Source organism: Peromyscus californicus, unplaced genomic scaffold, assembly GCF_007827085.1.
Source record: "Peromyscus californicus insignis strain IS unplaced genomic scaffold, ASM782708v3 Scaffold_2__1_contigs__length_46816999, whole genome shotgun sequence".
NCBI lineage: Eukaryota > Metazoa > Chordata > Mammalia > Rodentia > Cricetidae > Peromyscus > Peromyscus californicus.
Genome location: NW_026294540.1, coordinates 37,158,117 through 37,175,404, shown reverse-complemented (window position 1 = coordinate 37,175,404; position 17,288 = coordinate 37,158,117). Strand labels below are relative to the sequence as shown.

Genomic DNA, 17,288 nt, shown 5'->3' with positions numbered 1-17,288 from the left:
GTGGCAGCAGGAGGCAGCTGGAACAGAAAGCTGAGACCTTACATCCTTAACCAGGGAGGACGGGGGAATCCGTGACTGATATGTGAAATTAAGTTAATTATAAAATAAAAATATTAAAAAAAAAACCTCCAGCCCTGCTTCACACTGGCTCATCCTAAAATTCTTTTTTTTTTCTTTTTCTTTCTTTCTTTCTTTTTTTTTTTTTTTTTTTTTTTTGGTCTTTTGAGACAGGGTTTCTCTGTGTAGCTTTGCGCCTTCCCTGGAACTCGCTTTGTAGACCAGGATGGCCTTGAACTCACAGAGATCCGCCTGCCTCTGCCTCCCGAGTGCTGGGATTAAAGGCGTGCGCCACCACCGCCCAGCAAAATTCTTTTCTATGTCAAAACCAAGGATTTTTTTTTTCTGAGTTGAAGTCCTCTAAAAAGCTAATGGAACTCCTCATGCTGATGGTAACAAGGTGGGTCCTATGCCTCTGCCTCTGCCACCCTGCTGACACACTATCTGGGGGAACATTGCCATTTTAAGCCACACGCTTCCCCTTTAAGGTCTTTTATTAGAGTGGCCACAGGAAAAACTATATACTCTGTATGTGTATGTGGTGAGTGTGTGCATGTGTGTGTGTGTGTGTGTGTGTGTGTGTGTGTGTGTGTGTATGTGTGTGTGTGTGTGTGCATGCAGAGGCCAGAGGATGATGTCATGTGTTTTCCTCAGTCACTTTCCACCTTTTTGTTTAAGACTGGTTCTCTCTGGACCTGGAGCTCAATGATCAGCCTAGGTTGACCAATGAGTCATAGCGAGTCTCTCATCTTGGCCGCCCCACAGCTGGAGCTCCTGGCGTGCACTGTCACACCAGAGCTGGAGCTCCTGGCGTGCACTGTCACACCAGACTTTTTACATGGTACTGGAGATCTGAACTCAGGTTCTTACGTCTTCATGACAGGCACTTCCCAACCTTGGACACTCATTTTCTTGTCATCTCTAATCTGTCCCTCTCCTTCCATTTCAGCAGCTGGAGGGATCTCTCACCTCATGTCCCTTATCCTCTCCTTCTCCACAGCCACTGATTGAGGTCCCTTTCCTCCCATTCACCTCCTCACCTCTCTCACTGGACTCTCTCCCATCATCTGTCATCTTCGAGCTTCCATTTCTGGAAACTTCTGTCCCAAGAGTAAGCTGCTAAGTTCGTTCTTACCTTAGCATCCTTACGGCCATTGTCCCTTCATCTTGGGCTCTGTTCTTCTGGATAAGTAGTTGACTTTTGTCTCCCGGGGGACATAAGGAAATATCTGGAGACATTGGAATTGAGGCAATCTTCAGAGAGAGGATGGGAGGGTTCCAGTATATCTAGTAAACAGAGGTCAAGTATGTGGGTCATTATTCTGTGATGGACAGGAGGGTCACCTCACCATAAAGGACAGTCCTTGTCTATCTAAAGCATTCATAGTGATGACCGAGGTTGAGGGACTAAGTTCTAGATCTGTCTTTCATTGTTGTTTTGGGTTTTGTTTATTTGTTTTCTTTTGTCTCACGCAGCCCAAGGTGGCCTCAAACCCAGCACTAGCCTAAGATGATCTTGAGTTTCCAGTCCTGCCTCTACCTCTCAAGTGCTGGGATATCAGATGTGCCCAACCACTGGCTTATGCAGTGCTGGGATTCAAACCCAGAGCTTCGTGAATGCTAGGAAAGCACTCTGCAAACTGAGCCACATCCCCAGCCATCCCCCTTTTGTTCTAGATTTTTCCATAGTCCAATCCTGCCTTTCATGCTCCAGTTCAAATGCCATCTCCTTAGAGAGTCTTTTCCAGCATTCGTTTAAAAAATATGTATCTATTTGTTCATTCTAAGTTTAGTTATATGCATGAGTATAGGTTATGTGTATGAGTGTCAGGTTATGTGCATGAGTGTAGGTTATGTGCATGTGTGTAGGTTATGTGCATGAGTGTCAGGTTATATGCATGAGTGTCAGGTTATGTGCATGAGTGTAGGTTATGTACATGTGTGTAGGTTATGTGCATGAGTGTCAGGTTATGTGAATGTGTGTAGGTTATGTGCATGAATGTCAGGTTATGTGCATGTGTATCAGGTTATGTGCATGTGTGTAGGTTATGTGCATGAGTGTCAGGTTATGTGCATGAGTGTCAGGTTATGTGCATGTGTGTAGGTTATGTGCATGTGTGTAGGTTATGTGCATGTGTGTAGGTTATGTGCATGTGTGTAGGTTATGTGCATGTGTGTCAGGTTATGTGCATGTGTGTAGGTTATGTGCATGTGTGTCAGGTTATGTGCATGTGTGTAGGTTATGTGCATATGTGTCAAGTTATGTGCATGTGTGTGTGTGGGTGCCCTGGGGACCCTGTGAAGGGTGTCAGAGCCCCTGAAGATGAGGTTACAGGCAGTTGTGAGCTGCCGGATATGAGTGCTGGGAACTGAATGAACTACGGTCCTCTACGAGAGTGGCTTGCACTCTTAACCTCTGAGCCATGTGGTTCTCCCAGTAGTACCCTTTATAAGGTGACTTTTAATCTCAAGTTACTGATTTCCCTTTCTCCAGCCCCCCCGCCCACCGTCTGAAGTCATCTTGCTTGTTTATCTTCCTTTGCTATCATCCTTTTCTTCCCCCATCATTGCTGGGCTATCCCTGTGGATTTTCACAGCCACAGCAGATGGAAAGTTTTACTGTCTAGCCATTGCTCTGCCAATCCTCACCCTCACTACCCTCGGGGAGTCATTAATGGAAGGTTTGTTCCTTTCCATTTAGCCAACTGATATTTATCCCCCTCTCCTGGGTCCTCATGGGGAGGTAAGAGCTGTGGGCTGGGACTGGTCCTAACAAGCTTCACCTCCCTGTTTGTCTAATCTTGTCAGTGCTGTGAGGATGGCTATGGACATGAGGTTGGCATGGTTTCACGGGCAGCAAGCCACATAGACTCTGGCACCCAGTCCGCTGTCCCAGAGCACATCTCACCAGGGCGTGAGTCTTGTAGGGGTCCTGACGCATCCCCTGGACCCAGGACAGGTCTCACAAATCCACACCTCCTCTGATCTCAGGGCCTCAAAATAACAGAAGAAGGCTATAATGGGCTGATCATGTCCCTTCATGTGCTGAAATGCTAATCTGCACCTTAGAACATGTTTGTATTTGGAGACATGTTTTTGTTTTTCAAGACAGGGTTTCTCTGGCAGATCAGGCTGGCTTCGAACACAGAGATCCACCTGCCTCTGCCTCCCGAGTGCTAGGATTAAAGGTGTGCACTACCACGACCCAGCTGAACACATGGTTCTTAAAGAAGAAATTATGTTACATGAGGGCTGAGGGCCTACAAGATGGCTCAGTGGGTAAAGGTGCTTGCTGCCAAGCCTGGCTACTTGAGTTCGATCACCAGGGTACACACGATGAAAGAGAAATGACTGTCACAGGTTGTCCTCTGACCTACACACACACACACACACACACACACACACACACACACACACACACACTAAATAAACAAACAAATGTTATAAAATAATTTTAATAAGAGCTTGAAATAATTGTGCACACCTGTAATCCCAGTACTCCGGAGGCTGAGGCAGGAAAATGAGAGTTTAAGGCCAGAGCCAGCCACAGAGTAAAACCCTGTGATATCAAAAATATCATGCTTAAAAAATGTATATGGGGCTGGAGAGATGGCTGGGCAGGTAGACATGCTTTTGCCACCAAACTTGATGACTTGCATTCAGTCTCCACAACTCCTACAGGCTGGCCTCTGGCCTCCACGTGTCACATGGTGTATGTACATGTCCATGTCCGTTGTTACATGGGTGGGCATTTGAACACATTCATGTGTGTGTACACATGTATACACACAGTAAATAAATAAGTATAATTTAAAAAATAGCTGTTAGCTGGTGGTGGTGGTAGTGGTGGCAGCGGGTGGTGGCGGCGGGCGGTGGCGGTGGTGCATGCCTTTAATCCCAGCACCCTGTAGCGGGAGGCAGGTGAATCTCTGTGAGTTCAGTCTGGTCTATAAATTGAGTTCTTAGACAGTTGGGCTGTTACATAGAGAAACCCTGTCTCAAAAACCAAACCCCCCCCCCAAAAAAAATAGCTGTTAAAGATACACACATACATGTGCATATGTGGTTATAGGGAAAATACATCAAGTGAGAACACAGGGATTACAGAACACTTAAATCACATCATGAGACTGGAGATACATGTAACTCAGTTGGTAGAGTGCTTGCCTAGCATGGACAAAGCCGTGGGTTCGAGCCCCAGCACTGAGAAAAACCAGGAGTGGCAGCACTGACTTGTAATCCTAGCACTCCAGAAGTAGAGGAAGAGGGGGTCAGAAGTTCAAGGTCATCCTCAGTTATAGAGCAAGTTAAAGGCCAGCATGGGCATGCTAGGCATGCTAGCACACACCTTTAATCCCAGCACTCAGGAGGCAGAGGCAGGTGGATCTCTGTGAGTTCGAGGCCAGCCTGGTGTACAGAGCTAGTTCTAGGACAGCCAGGGTTACATAGAGAAATCCTGTCTTGGAAAACCAAAAACAGAAAAAAGTAAAGGGAGGGACTGGAGAGACAGCTCAGTAGGGACCATTGCTTCCTGCTCCTACAGAGGACCTGGGTTCAGTCTCCAGCACCCGTTTGGGACGATAATTCTAGCGCCAGGAGATCTGATGCCCTCTTCTGGCCTCTGTGGACACCCTCATGCATATGGTGCACAGACGTATACTCAGCACGCCTCCCCCCAAACTGTAAAAGAAAACAAAAACTTAAAAAGAAAAAACCAAGGTAGAAGGAATCTGACCTACACACACACACACACACACACACACACACACACACGAACATGTACTCACACACAAGCCACTTGTCTGGAAATCAGGGAGGTTGTATTTCACACTGGGAAATGTAAAGTCCTTGAAGAGGTGAGGGCCTGAGAACACGTCGGCATGGACCCACCTAGAGAGCACAGCCCTTGGCGCCCAGAGCAGCAGGCAAAGCACATGTCTTTCCAATGACAACCCTCCAACCCAGAGGCGCGAGGCTCCCTCCTCCTCCCTCCCCACTGTTCCTTCTCAATTTGTGTTCATGGCACCACCATAGCAAAGAATAAAACCAAAAAAAAAAAAAAAATCCCTGCCAATCTGTGCTTTTTGGTGTCCCTTCTGGCCGCTGTTTATCTGAAGGTGTATTTTTACCTAGTTCTAGGCAGAGACCGTCGTGGGCTGAGCTGGTTTTACTTACAATTATGTCACGGACATATATACCGCTGCAGCCTTCACGGTTGTTATTTTAAGAGCTGGGGACCGTTCCATCTGGGTGATTACCGTAATGTATTTTGCCAGTCTTCTACTTTGTGGCCTCTTTTCTTTTTTCCTTCTCTTCCTTCCTTCCTCTCCTTTAAAAAAATGTAAGATTTATTATTACTGTGTGCGTGAATGACGGAGACGGAGCGGCACGTGCCCAACACGCATGTGGAGGTCAGAGGACGGCTTTGTCCAGTTGGTTCTCCTCCATCTTTGTGTGGGTTCTAGGGATTGAGCCCGGGCCATCAGGCTTGCATGGCAAACACTTGGACCTGCTGAGCCACCCCACTAGGCTATCTATCCTTCCTTCCTTCCTTCCTTCCTTCCTTCCTTCCTTCCTTCCTTCCTTCCTTCCTTCCTTCCTTCTTCCTTCTTTCCTTCCATATTTCCTTCCTTCCTTCCCTTCCTCCCTCTCTCCTTTCCTTTCTTTTCATCCTCACTGTTTCTTCCACCCTCCTTTCCTTTCTCCTTTCTTCCTTTTTATTTCTTTTTCAGTACTAGAGATGGAACCCAGGGCTTCACACATGCTAAGCAAATGTTCTACCCCTCAGCCACACTCCCAGCCCCTCACTGGGGGATTCTAGGCAGGTGCTCTACCACTGAGCCACACCCCAGCCCCTCACTGAAGGATTCTAGGCAGGTGCTCTACCACTGAGCCACACCCCAGCCCCTCACTGGGGGATTCTAGGCAGGGCTCTACCACTGAGCCACACCCCAGCCCCTCACTGGGGGATTCTAGGCAGGTGCTCTACCACTGAGCCACACCCCAGCCTCTCACTGGGGACTCTAGGCAGGTGTTCTACCACTGAGCCACACTCCCAGCCCCTCACTGGGGGATTCTAGGCAGGTGCTCTACCACTGAGCCACACCCCAGCCTCTCACTGGGGACTCTAGGCAGGTGTTCTACCACTGAGCCACACCCCAGCCTCTCACTGGGGAATTCTAGGCAGGTGCTCTACCACTGAGCCACACCCCAGCCTCTCACTGGGGACTCTAGGCAGGTGCTCTACCACTGAGCCACACCCCAGCCTCTCACTGGGGACTCTAGGCAGGTGCTCTACCACTGAGCCACACTCCCAGCCTCTCACTGGGGGATTCTAGGTAGGTGCTCTACCACTGAGCCACACCCCAGCCCCTCACTGGGGGATTCCAGGTAGGTGCTCTACCATTGAGCCACACTCCAGCCCCTCACTGGGGTGTCTAGGCACGTGCTCTACTGCGGAGTTGCGCACCTCAGCCTAAGGAGGGAGGAGAGTAAGGGACAGAAATGCCATAAATATATTTCTCAAGAATGAAATTCTCAAAAAATTAGAAGGTTTTAACTAAAAAAAAAAAAAAGAAAGAAAGAAAATGGGACTGGACAGATTGCTCAGTGGTTAGGGGCACTGGCTGCTTTTTCAGAGGACCCGGGTTCAATTCCCAGCACCCACATGGCAACTCACAACTGCCTGTAACTCCAGTTCCAGGGGATCCAACACCTTCACACAGACATACATTCAGGGAAAACACCAATGCATGAGCTCGGCGGCACATCTCAGCACTCGGAAGGCAGAGGCAGGCAGATCTCTGTGAGTTTGAGGCCAGCCTGGTCTACAAAGCGAGTTCCAGGACAGCCAGGGCTGTTATTACAGAGAAACCCTGTCTTGAAAAACCAAACCCAAACCAAAATAAACAAACAAAACCAAATACAAAAAACCAATGCATAAAAAATAAAAATAAATTAATTAAAAAAAAAGAAAGCAGTTTCCCAAATAAAAGTCCATAAGCTACCAATTCAACTTTAAAAAATGTAATACATCATTATTTACTCATTCTATATGCATGTATATGCAGGATTGCATGTGCTATGATGCACGTGTGGAGGTCAGAGGTCAAGTGGTCACTTGGGGAGGAGTTTCTCCCCTTCATCATAAGGGCCTGGGTCATCAGGCTTGGCCACAGGTGCCTTTAGCCACGAAGCTCTCTCTCTGGCCCAGGAATTTTCCATTTCATAGTGTTGGACTGTGCTTGACCACAGATAGTTGGAACCCATGGAAGGTAAAACTGCAACTAAGTGGAGACAGAGGAATATGGTGTATCTAGACTATCAAAAGTAAAATAAGCATTAGATAAGCTTCATTCGGGCATCAGTAAAAGGGCTGTTGCATACAACCGTGATCAGCACAGACAAATCAACAATATCTATTTATTTGAGACAGAGTCTCATGTAGCTGGCCTCCAACTTGCTCTGTAGGTGGGAATGACCTTGAATTTTATTTGTTTGTTTGTTTGTTTGTTTGTTTTGGGTGGGGGTGAGACAGAGTTTCTCTGTGTAACAATCCTGGCTATCCTGGAACTCACTCTGTAGACCAGGCTGGCCTCAAACTCACTGAGATCCCCCTGCCTCTGCCTCCCCAGTGCTAGGACTAATGGTGTGTGCCACCATCACCTGGCTATTTTTTTTCTTGAAACAGGGATCTTTTGCTATATTGTCTCGGCTATCCTGGAACTCACTAAGTAGCCCAGGTTAGCTTCCAATTTTCTATCCTCCTGCCTCAGCTCCTGGGTTGCTGGAATTAGAGGTCAGTATGTTCTGATGTTAAAGGCTGACCAAGAAGTTGGCTTCCTTCAGCAGACACAGGGGGAAGAGACCCACAGCAGCCTCCTCTAGCCCACAGTGGCCATCTGTGCCTGAAAACAGCTCTCCCCGCCTGGCTTTCTCCATCTCTGTGAGTCTGGGAAGGAGAGAGGCATCTCAGATGTAAAGCCCACAGGAGACCAACACGTACGAAGCAACAGCCAAAAAAAAAAAGGCAACTCAAAATAGACTCTGTCTACAGCCAAAAATTGACTTAGTGCCAGAATGAGGAAGAAGAATCCAAATGAGCCATTTTCCCAGGATCTCCGGGGAACACACAGATCTGGTGGTTAAGGGGGAGTTCAGAATCCATGAAGGCATTGTTGGGTGGGGTGCTGGTGGAGTGTTACCTGGTGAAGAGTCTGCCTATCTTTCTAAAAACTCACCTCCCAGCCCAAGCCAAAGGCAGCAACTCTGCAGAAGGATGGAAGGCATGCAGATCTAAGGACTGTGGGGGAAAGCCAGAAAGTCGTGGCGGCTTCTAAGAGTAAGCAGTTTTGAAAAATTACTTGCAGGTGGGGCCCTAGTGAGACAGTTCAGAGGGTGACAGGACCTGCTGCCCAGAGGCTGATTCCTAGGACCCGTGTGGTGGGAGGAGAGAGGCTGCATGCCCACACATGCACACATAAGCATGCACACAACATAAATAAGTAAAATATAATCATTTAAATCATGTGCTGGAGATATGGCTCAGTCAGTAAGGCGCTTGCCACACAAGCGTGAGGATCTGAGTTAGGATCCCCAGCACCTATATAAAGCCTGCCACAACCGTGGTGCATGCCTGTAAGCCGTCTCTAAAGATAAGGTTTGGGGACTCTAGGCCAGCGATCTACTGCTGAGACTTGCCCTTCAGCCCCTCACTGAACCTGGAGCTCACTGAACCCTGGCTAGTTAGCTAGCTCCAGGGATCTCTCTGACTCCACCTCCTCAGTGCTGGGGTTGCAGGCATATGCCGCCACACCCACTTCTTATGTGGGCGCTAGAGACAGGATCCGAACTCATGTCCTTACGCTTACATGTCAAGCGCTGTACCAATGCAGCCATCTCCCCAGCCCCAAGTCTCTTAGGAAAATTGGCTGAGATTATGGAGGCTGAGAAAGGTCATGCATGCTGCCTGAAAACTGGGTAACTAGGGAGGGCGGTGGTATAGATTAGTCCAAATCCGGCGGCAGGGGACTGAAAATCTGAGGGACAACTGGTTCAAGGATTCGAGTTCTGATTCAGGGCTGGGAGAAGATGGTTGTCCTATCCTGGATTGGGAGCAGGTTGGGTGGTGGCCAGATGTCAACCTTAGGCCAGATACACACACATGCATATATGTAAGTGCCCATGCGCACACACACACACACACACACACACACACACACACACACCCCACACCTCCTTCTCATGTGTTCAGGTGCATACCTATCTATTTTACCGGTTCTTTCCTCTGAAGAACCCTGGTAATCTACCATTCCTGTACATTTATCCCCTGAGACACATAAGCTGTATGTTCCAGGATTCATTTCTTACAAAGCTGCCCAGACAAGCCTCCTGCCCAAGTGCTGTCTGCACACAGCAGGGACACATTAGCACTTAGAAGTGGCTCTCTGCTTTCCCTAGTGAAGGCCATTTGTCGTTTTTGGCTCATTCTGCATTCTGAGACCCAGCCTAACGTTCGCCTTTGGCTCTGAGCTCCCGAAGTTTAGATGTGCGGCTTCCATCATATTTGATCTCACTCCCAGATCTGGCCACTGACCTTGTTCTGTTTACAAAGATCAGATGTGTTCTCCAGAGAGCCCAGGGAAGAAGCTCAGATGGCAGTGCTTAGGTAGCATGCGTGAGGCCCAGGTTTGAGTCCCAGGCACTGGGTATGGTGGTGCATCGATCCTAGCACGTGGGAAATAGAGGCAGGAGGATCAGGAGTTCAGGGTCATCTTCAGCTACATACTCAGTTTAAGGTCTGCTTGAGCTGCCAGTCCTCAGATGTCATCCACCTTGTTGGTTCTTTTGGTTTTCTTTCTTTCTTTCTTTCTTTCTTTCTTTCTTTTTCTTTCTTTCTTTCTTTCTTTCTTTCTCTCTCTCTCTCTCTCTCTCTCTCTCTCTCTCTCTCTCTCTCTCTCTCTCTCTTTCTTCCTTTCTTTCTTTTTCCAAGACAGTTTCTCTGTGTAGCCCTGGCTGTCCTGGAACTCACTCTGTAGACCAGGCTAGCCTTGAACTCACAGAGATCCGCCTGCCTCTGTCTCCCGAGTGCTGGGATTAAAGGCCTGTGCCACCACTACCCAGCTTTCTTTTTTTTTTTAATTATGTGTGTGTGTTCATGCATTCACAGGGGATGATGGCTAAGGAGAGACATCTGTCCCCAGACTCTCTCCTCTCTTCCTCCCCTCATTGACATACCTTACACTCTCTACTTCGAGTGCTGAGAGCCCCCCGTGGCAGACTGAGGACCCCAAACAAAGAAGCCCACTCATACCTGTTCCATTCTAACCAAACCATGGCATTTATTAATACCTGGGTGACCCTGAAGCTACTTTGGCCATTGCAGATGTGAGATGATCTGCGGGTTCCTCCAAATGTCCAGGGTCCTGGGGTAGGGTGGATGCATCCTCATGCCACTCAATCAGCCTTCTTGCTTTTTATTTTAGTGTGTGTGTATGTGTGTGTGTGTGCACACTCGCTGTACACATGTATACATACGGGTGTGTCCTTGGAAGCATGAGGACCTGAGTTCAGTCCCCAGCATGCATATTTTAAAAAGCCAGGCACAGTGGTATGTATTTGTGATAACAGCACCGAGTAGGTGGGAACAGGTGGGTCCAGCCTAATAGATGAGTTCTAGAACAATGAGAGACTCTGTCTCAAAAACAAAGTGCTTGAGGAGTAGCATCTGAGGTTTTCCTCTGACCTCCACATGCACATGTGCATCCGTGCACACCAACACACCAAATAGATAAATGAGTAAACCAACAGGACCTTTAGAAGAAGTCCCATCGGGGCTGGAGAGATGGCTCAGTGGCTAACACACTTGCCCCGTAAATGAGAGGACCTGAGTTCAGATCTCCAGGACCAAGGTAAATGCCAGGCAGATATGACTGGCTAGACGAGCCAAAGTTCCAAGCTCTGCATTCAAGTGAGAGACCCTGCCTTAACATTTGGGTGAAGTGTGATCAAGGAAGACCACTGATGTCAGTCCCAACAGCCTTCACACATATTTACACACACATGCACATGCATGTATGCACAACACACTTGCAAACACATATGCCACACACATGCATCATCATCATCATCATCATCATCATCATCATCAGATCTGGCAAGATGTCTCACCTGGTAAAGGCACTTGGTGCCAAACCTGACAACCCCAGTTTGATCCCAAAGGTAGAAAGAGAAAACCAACTCCTGCAAGATGTACTCGGACCTAGACACACAATAAATAATGAAGTGAGATGTAAATAATAATGACAAGTCCTTCCTGCTGGATATGCAGTGGGGGAGGGGTGTGCAATGCCTAGCCTCCTTTTGCACATCCATCTCAGCTGGGCATGTGAAGCCCCATTTCATCACCTTAGGTGGGGCCTGCCAAGCACATCTATTTTAGCTCCTGCAGCCGCGATCACACTCACTGGGTGGGTGTGAAAAGCTGAGCCTCCAGGACTTTCAAACCCCACCTAGCTCCAGCATCCCGGGCTCTTGTTAACTGAGCTGTGAGGCCCCTCCCCTGGTACAGAAGGACCAGGGCAACAAGACAGTGAGGCTGACCTTTCTGCCATGTCTGGATGGCTGAGGCGCAATGAGCTGGCGTCTCCTGAGTACTCAGTCTGAATTAGAGGTGCCGGGATGGAGACAGAGGGGGACTATGATGCTCCTGTGTGCAAGCCCGTGTGGAGGCTTTCATGGAAGTTATTGCCGCCTCTACTGCTTTGGTAAAAGACTGCCATGGGCCGGGCGGTGGTGGCGCACGCCTTTAGTCCCAGCACTCGGGAGGCAGAGCCAGGTGGGTCTCTGTGAGTTCGAGGCCATCCTGGACTACCAAGTGAGTTCCAGGAAAGGCGCAAAGCTACACAGAGAAACCCTGTCTCGAAAAACCGAAAAGAAAAAAAGACTGCCATGGGCAGGTGAGATGGCAAAGCAGGTAGCGGAGTTTGCCACCAGACTTAATGACCCAAGTTCGAGCCCCAGAACTCACATGATATGAGAGAACTGACCCCCACCATGTGAGTTCCATGGAGTCCTTGTCCTTTGACCCTTACGGGTGTGCCATGACATGCATGCTCCCCACCACACACAGATAAAGTTTAAACTTTCTCACCATCTTCCAGGAGGAGCTGAGGAGGTAGCTGAGTTGTAGAATACTTGCCACACAAGTATGGGGATCTGAGTTTGGTACCCAGTGCCCACTGAGTACGGGGCTGGAGGCGTGGTTCAGCAGTCAAGGACACTTCCTGCTCTTGCAGAGAACCCAGTTTTGTCCTCAGTGTCCACATTCTGTTCACAACTGCCTGTAACTCCAGCTTCAGGGCATCCAAAGCCCTCTTCTGGCTTCCCCGGGCACCCACGCACACATGGCACACACTCACAGACGCACACAGAGATAGACACACGTGTTACCTCAGTGCTGGGGAGGTGAAGACAAGGGGGTCTGTGGGGCTCTGAGGGCCAGCCAGTGTCACCAAATTGGTGAGCCCCAGTTCAACAAGAGACTCTGTCCACAAAATAAAGTGGCATGTGGTAGAGGAAGACACTGGACATTGACCTCTGGCTTCTACATGCACATGTACATGCACATGTATACACACATACACAGTCTCCCAGAAGGACAGAATATGGACAACTCAGGGAGTTATGATATTGTTATAGGTTGAACATGAATGTCCTCCATAAGCTCATGGATTGCATGCTAGGTTCCCAGCTGGTGGGTCTATCTGGAGGTGTTCTGAAGACTAGAAAGTAGGGCGTGGCTGGAGGAAACAAGCCTTTGGCGGTCTTCCTCTCTCCCTCTCTCTCCTTTCCCCGTCTTTCTCCTTTCTGTTCATCGTGAATTAAACAGTTTCTCTGTCACATGCTCCCTCTGCCATGGTGATGTTCTGTCCAATCATATGGGGCCCATCGACCATGGGCAAAGCCCCCAGAAACCATAGGTCCAAATGGGCCCTTCCTCTCGGTGAGCTGCTGGTCTCGGGTATTCGGTTCCAGCAACGAGAAACGGAACATGGACAGACACAAAGCTTTTCACATCTGTAGGCCACTGGCTCAGCAGTGGGGAGATGCCAAAGGACCTGCTGCCTTCCTGGAGGAGAAACCAGATGTTTCCCTGCATCCTGAAGAGTTAAGTCTTCCAAGGAGATTCCAGGCTTGGGAGGGGGAGCTGTCCATAAAGCACTTGCCACAAAAACATGAGGACCTGAGTTCTAACCCCCACACCTCATGGAAAACTCTGGGCATGGTAGCATGTGCCTGGAATCCTGGTGCTGGGGCGGGCAGAGACAGGAGGCTCCAGGAAGCTCAATGGCCAGCCAGCTGAGCTGAATTAGTGACACTCGGGTTCAGTGAGAGATCCTGGGGCAAAACACAAAATGGAGAGTGATTGTAAAAGACAACCCACCTTGACCTCCATGCACCTACACACACACACACACACACACACACACACACACACACACATACACAAACACAGACACACCCACACACATACATAGACACACATACACACACAGACACACCCCCACACATACACACTCATTACACACACACATATACACACAGACACACAGATATACCCCCCCACAGACACACACAGACATACAGATACATCCCCATACATACACACACACAGACACATACACACAGACACACACACAGACACACACAAAAAGGGGCCATTCTCTTGACAGACATCCTGTGGTATTAGCCTTTGAGACTTCACCAGAGGCTCAGAATGGCACCCACCAGTGGATATCGGTGCACAGAGTGTAGACTAAGTTGAGAGTGTACAAGAGCTAGAAGAATCTGTAACAAGCTGTAAATGCTGAAGCATTTGGAGATTTTTTAAAAAAATAATTTATTTTTTTATTTTATGTGCATTATGTGAGAGTGTCAGATCCCCTGGAACCTGAGTTATAGACAGTTGTGAGCTGCCATGTGGTTGCTAGGAATTGAACCTGGGTCCTTTGGAAGAGCAGCCAGTGCTCTTAACCCCTGAGCCATCTCTCCAGCCCAGCCTTTGGAGATTTCTACGGAAAAAAAAGATCCACGTTTCCAGATTCTCTAGCAAAATTAGAGTATTTGGTGGCACAGAGCCCACATTCAGGCCAGAAGAGCATCCATGAACTGAGTTTTATGAGTGGCTACCTCAATATCAGCAGTGGTACATTTAGGTCCTTGTGCCTAGGAGGCTTAGCAGCTTAGGCCCTACACGTGCATTGCCTCTGCTGGAAAACTGATTCACAAAGTGTGCTGTGACTAAAAAGGACGTGCGTGCATATGTGTGTGTGTGTGTGTGTGTGTGTGTGTGTGTGTGTGTGTGTGTGTGTGTGTATGCGGTCTGGTGTGTGTGCGTGCATGGGGGTTATGGTGTGCATGCATGTTTATGGTTATGTAGGGAGTATGAAGTGAGTGTATGAGTGTGCATGTTTATGGGTAGGTGTGGGAGGAAGTATGGTGTGTGTGTGTGTGTGTGTGTGTGTGTGTGTGTGTGTGTGTATGCGCACATGGAGGGGTATGGTGTGCATGCATGTTTATGGGTACATGTGTGTGCTGCTGTGCCCCTGCATGGAGGCCAGTGGTTGACATCAGGTGTCTTTCCGGGTCACTCTCCATCTTGTGCACCGAGACATTTGAACCCAGAGTTTGCCAGGCAGCCTTGTCTAGCTAGCCAGCTTGTCTGGGGATCCCCCGTCTCCACCTCTAGAGTGCTGGAATTACAGGGAAGCTTTTATGCCCAGCCTACATTTATGTGGGTGCTGATAATATGAGCACAGCTCCTGACGTTTTTGCGGCAAGCACTCTATCTGCTGAACCATCTCCCAGTCCAGAAGGACTCTTTAAGGCTTCTGAGTAGTGAATTTGAGCCCCATCACCACCCCAGCTTACATAGTTTCTAAGAAGACCTTTACTTTTATTTTTTATGTGTATGTATATGTCCGTGTGTATGTGCATGTGTTTATGTGTCTGTGTGAGCATGTGCACATTAATATGGGTGTTTAAGGATGTTGGATCATTAGAGCTGGTGTTGCAGGTGGTTGTGAGCTAACAGATGTGGGTGCTGGGAATCAAACTCGGCCCTCTGCAAGAATAGCCAGTGCTCTTAACCCTCTCCAGCCCCCAGCTTGGTATATCTAAGATACTTTCCACATGTGGTCCCACCTGACCCTCATAAGAGCTCTCCAGAGGGAACTAGGACATGGTATTAGAGACAGCAGGAAATCATTTAGGTCACATAATTATGTCAACCTAGCAGGCCAAAACACCAGCACAAGGAACTTAACTCTTGGAGGGATGGGCACAAAAAAATTCCACAAGACAATCCAGCCTGGATAGGAGCTTCTTGTTCTTGGGTAAAAGTAGTTACAGAAGGAGGCTGAGGTCACTGGGTAAAAACTGGGTGAGGAGATGGCTGGAGTCTCCTGAAGAAAAGGGGCAAAACATACTGCTGAGCAGAGGCCCATTAGGACTCAGCGCCGTGACAATGGCGCCCCCTAGTGGACCTGGTGAGGGCTGCTCCCTTCCTCTGGGATTGGATGGCAAAACCAACTGTGCAGGGAAAAAGCATCCCTGTGTGTTAATGCATTTGTTTTTCTGATACAGGGGCCTGCTTTATTGCCGAGGCTGGATTCGAACTTCCGGTCTCAAGGAAGCCTACTGCCTGGCCCTCTTAAGGGTTGAGATTCTAGGTTTGAACCATAATATCTGGCTTCTTGTTTTGTTTCTTTAAAAAAAAAAAATGAAAAGACGTGTTTGTCAGAAGTGGTGGTGCAGCAGGGAGGCAGAGGCAGGCAGCTCTCTGAGTTCGAGGCCAGCCTGTTTTACATAGCAAGTTCTGGGCTGGACAGGCCTACAGAGTGAGAGGCTATCTCAAAAAGAAAAGAAAAAAGGTTTTATTCCACCGGTTCTCCCCCCACCCTTTCTGGGAACTGGAATTACAAACAGTTGTGAGACACCATTGCGGGTGCTGGGAATCAAACCTGGGTCCTCTGCAAGAGCAACACGTCTTCTCAACCAATGAACGGTCTCTCCAGCCCCACCGTCACCTTCTTTGTGATTTACCTGCCGTGTGTGTGTGTGTGTGTGTGTGTGTGTGTGTGTGTGTGTGTGTGTGAAGGTGCACACATGTATGTGTGGGTGTGCATGCCCATGTGTACTCAGAGGTCAGAAGAGGATGTCGAGTGTTCTCTTATAATTCTCCACTGACTATCTTTGAGACAGGGTCTCTCCCTGAATCTGGGGGCACAACTGTGCTGTCTTAGCTTGGCTGGTCCCCGTGACCCTCCTATTCTCACCCCCTTGGAGCTGGGCTACAGGCATGTCCTGGAGACCCAGCTTGGCACATCGGTGCTGAGATCCAACCTCTGGTCTTCCTGGTCACACAGCAATTAAAGTGCTCCTCCTGATTTTAAAAAAAAATTTTTTTTTGAGACAGGGTTCCTCTGTGTAGCCCTGGCTGTCTTGGAACTTGCTCTGTAGACCAGGCTGGCCTCGAACTCAGAGATCCCCCTGCCTCTGCCTCCAGAGCGCTAGGATTAAAGGTGTGTGCCACCAACACTCGCTTCAGCCTCCTGATTTCTGAGGATGGCAAGTCTACATGGAGCGAGATGAAATCTCAGTGTTGTTTCGATTTGCATTTCTCTGATGGCTGAGGATGTTGGATTTTCTTTTTCATGCAACACGAAAACGCCCCTCTATACTGGTTGGTTTTGTCAACTTAACACAAACCTAGACATATCTGGGAAGAGGTAATTTTAGTTGAGAAAATGCCTCCCTAAGATTGGCCTGTAGGCAAGTCTGGGGGCCGGGTACTGCCTTAATTAATAATTGATGCGGGAGGGCCCAGCTCACTGTGGGTAGGGCTACTCCTGGGCAGCTGATCCTGGGCTGTGTAAGAAAGCAGGCTGAGCAAGGCACGATGAGCAAAGCAATAAGCAGCATTCCTCCATGGCCTCTGCTTCAGTTCCTGCCTCCAGGTTCCTGCCCTGCTTGAGTTCCTGCCCCGCCCTCCTTCCATGATGGACTGTGATGTAGAACTGTAAAAAGGAATAAACCTTTTCCTCCTCAAGCTGATTTTGGGCATGGTGCTTTATCACAGCAGTAGAAACTCTATGACACCTTCATGGAGGGATTCTGGGTAAGTGTTCTACTATTCAGCCACACCTGGAGCCCTGCACAGCTGTTTTTTA

General features: G+C 48.6%; 1 protein-coding gene across 3 annotated transcripts in view; it reads left to right on the top strand.

Annotated features, from left to right (window-relative positions):
• The window catches only part of Ocm2 (oncomodulin 2), a 66,623-nt gene that overhangs the window by 31,299 nt on the left and 18,036 nt on the right, over nt 1–17,288 (top strand). The window contains exon 1 of one of the 3 annotated variants that reach the window (XM_052754412.1): nt 8,172–8,398. The exons of the other annotated variants lie outside the window; for them this stretch is intronic. The gene's annotated coding sequence lies outside the window, so the exon portion shown is untranslated. Of the gene's footprint in view, nt 1–8,171; nt 8,399–17,288 lie in introns of those variants that run through there. 3 annotated transcript variants of the gene reach the window in all.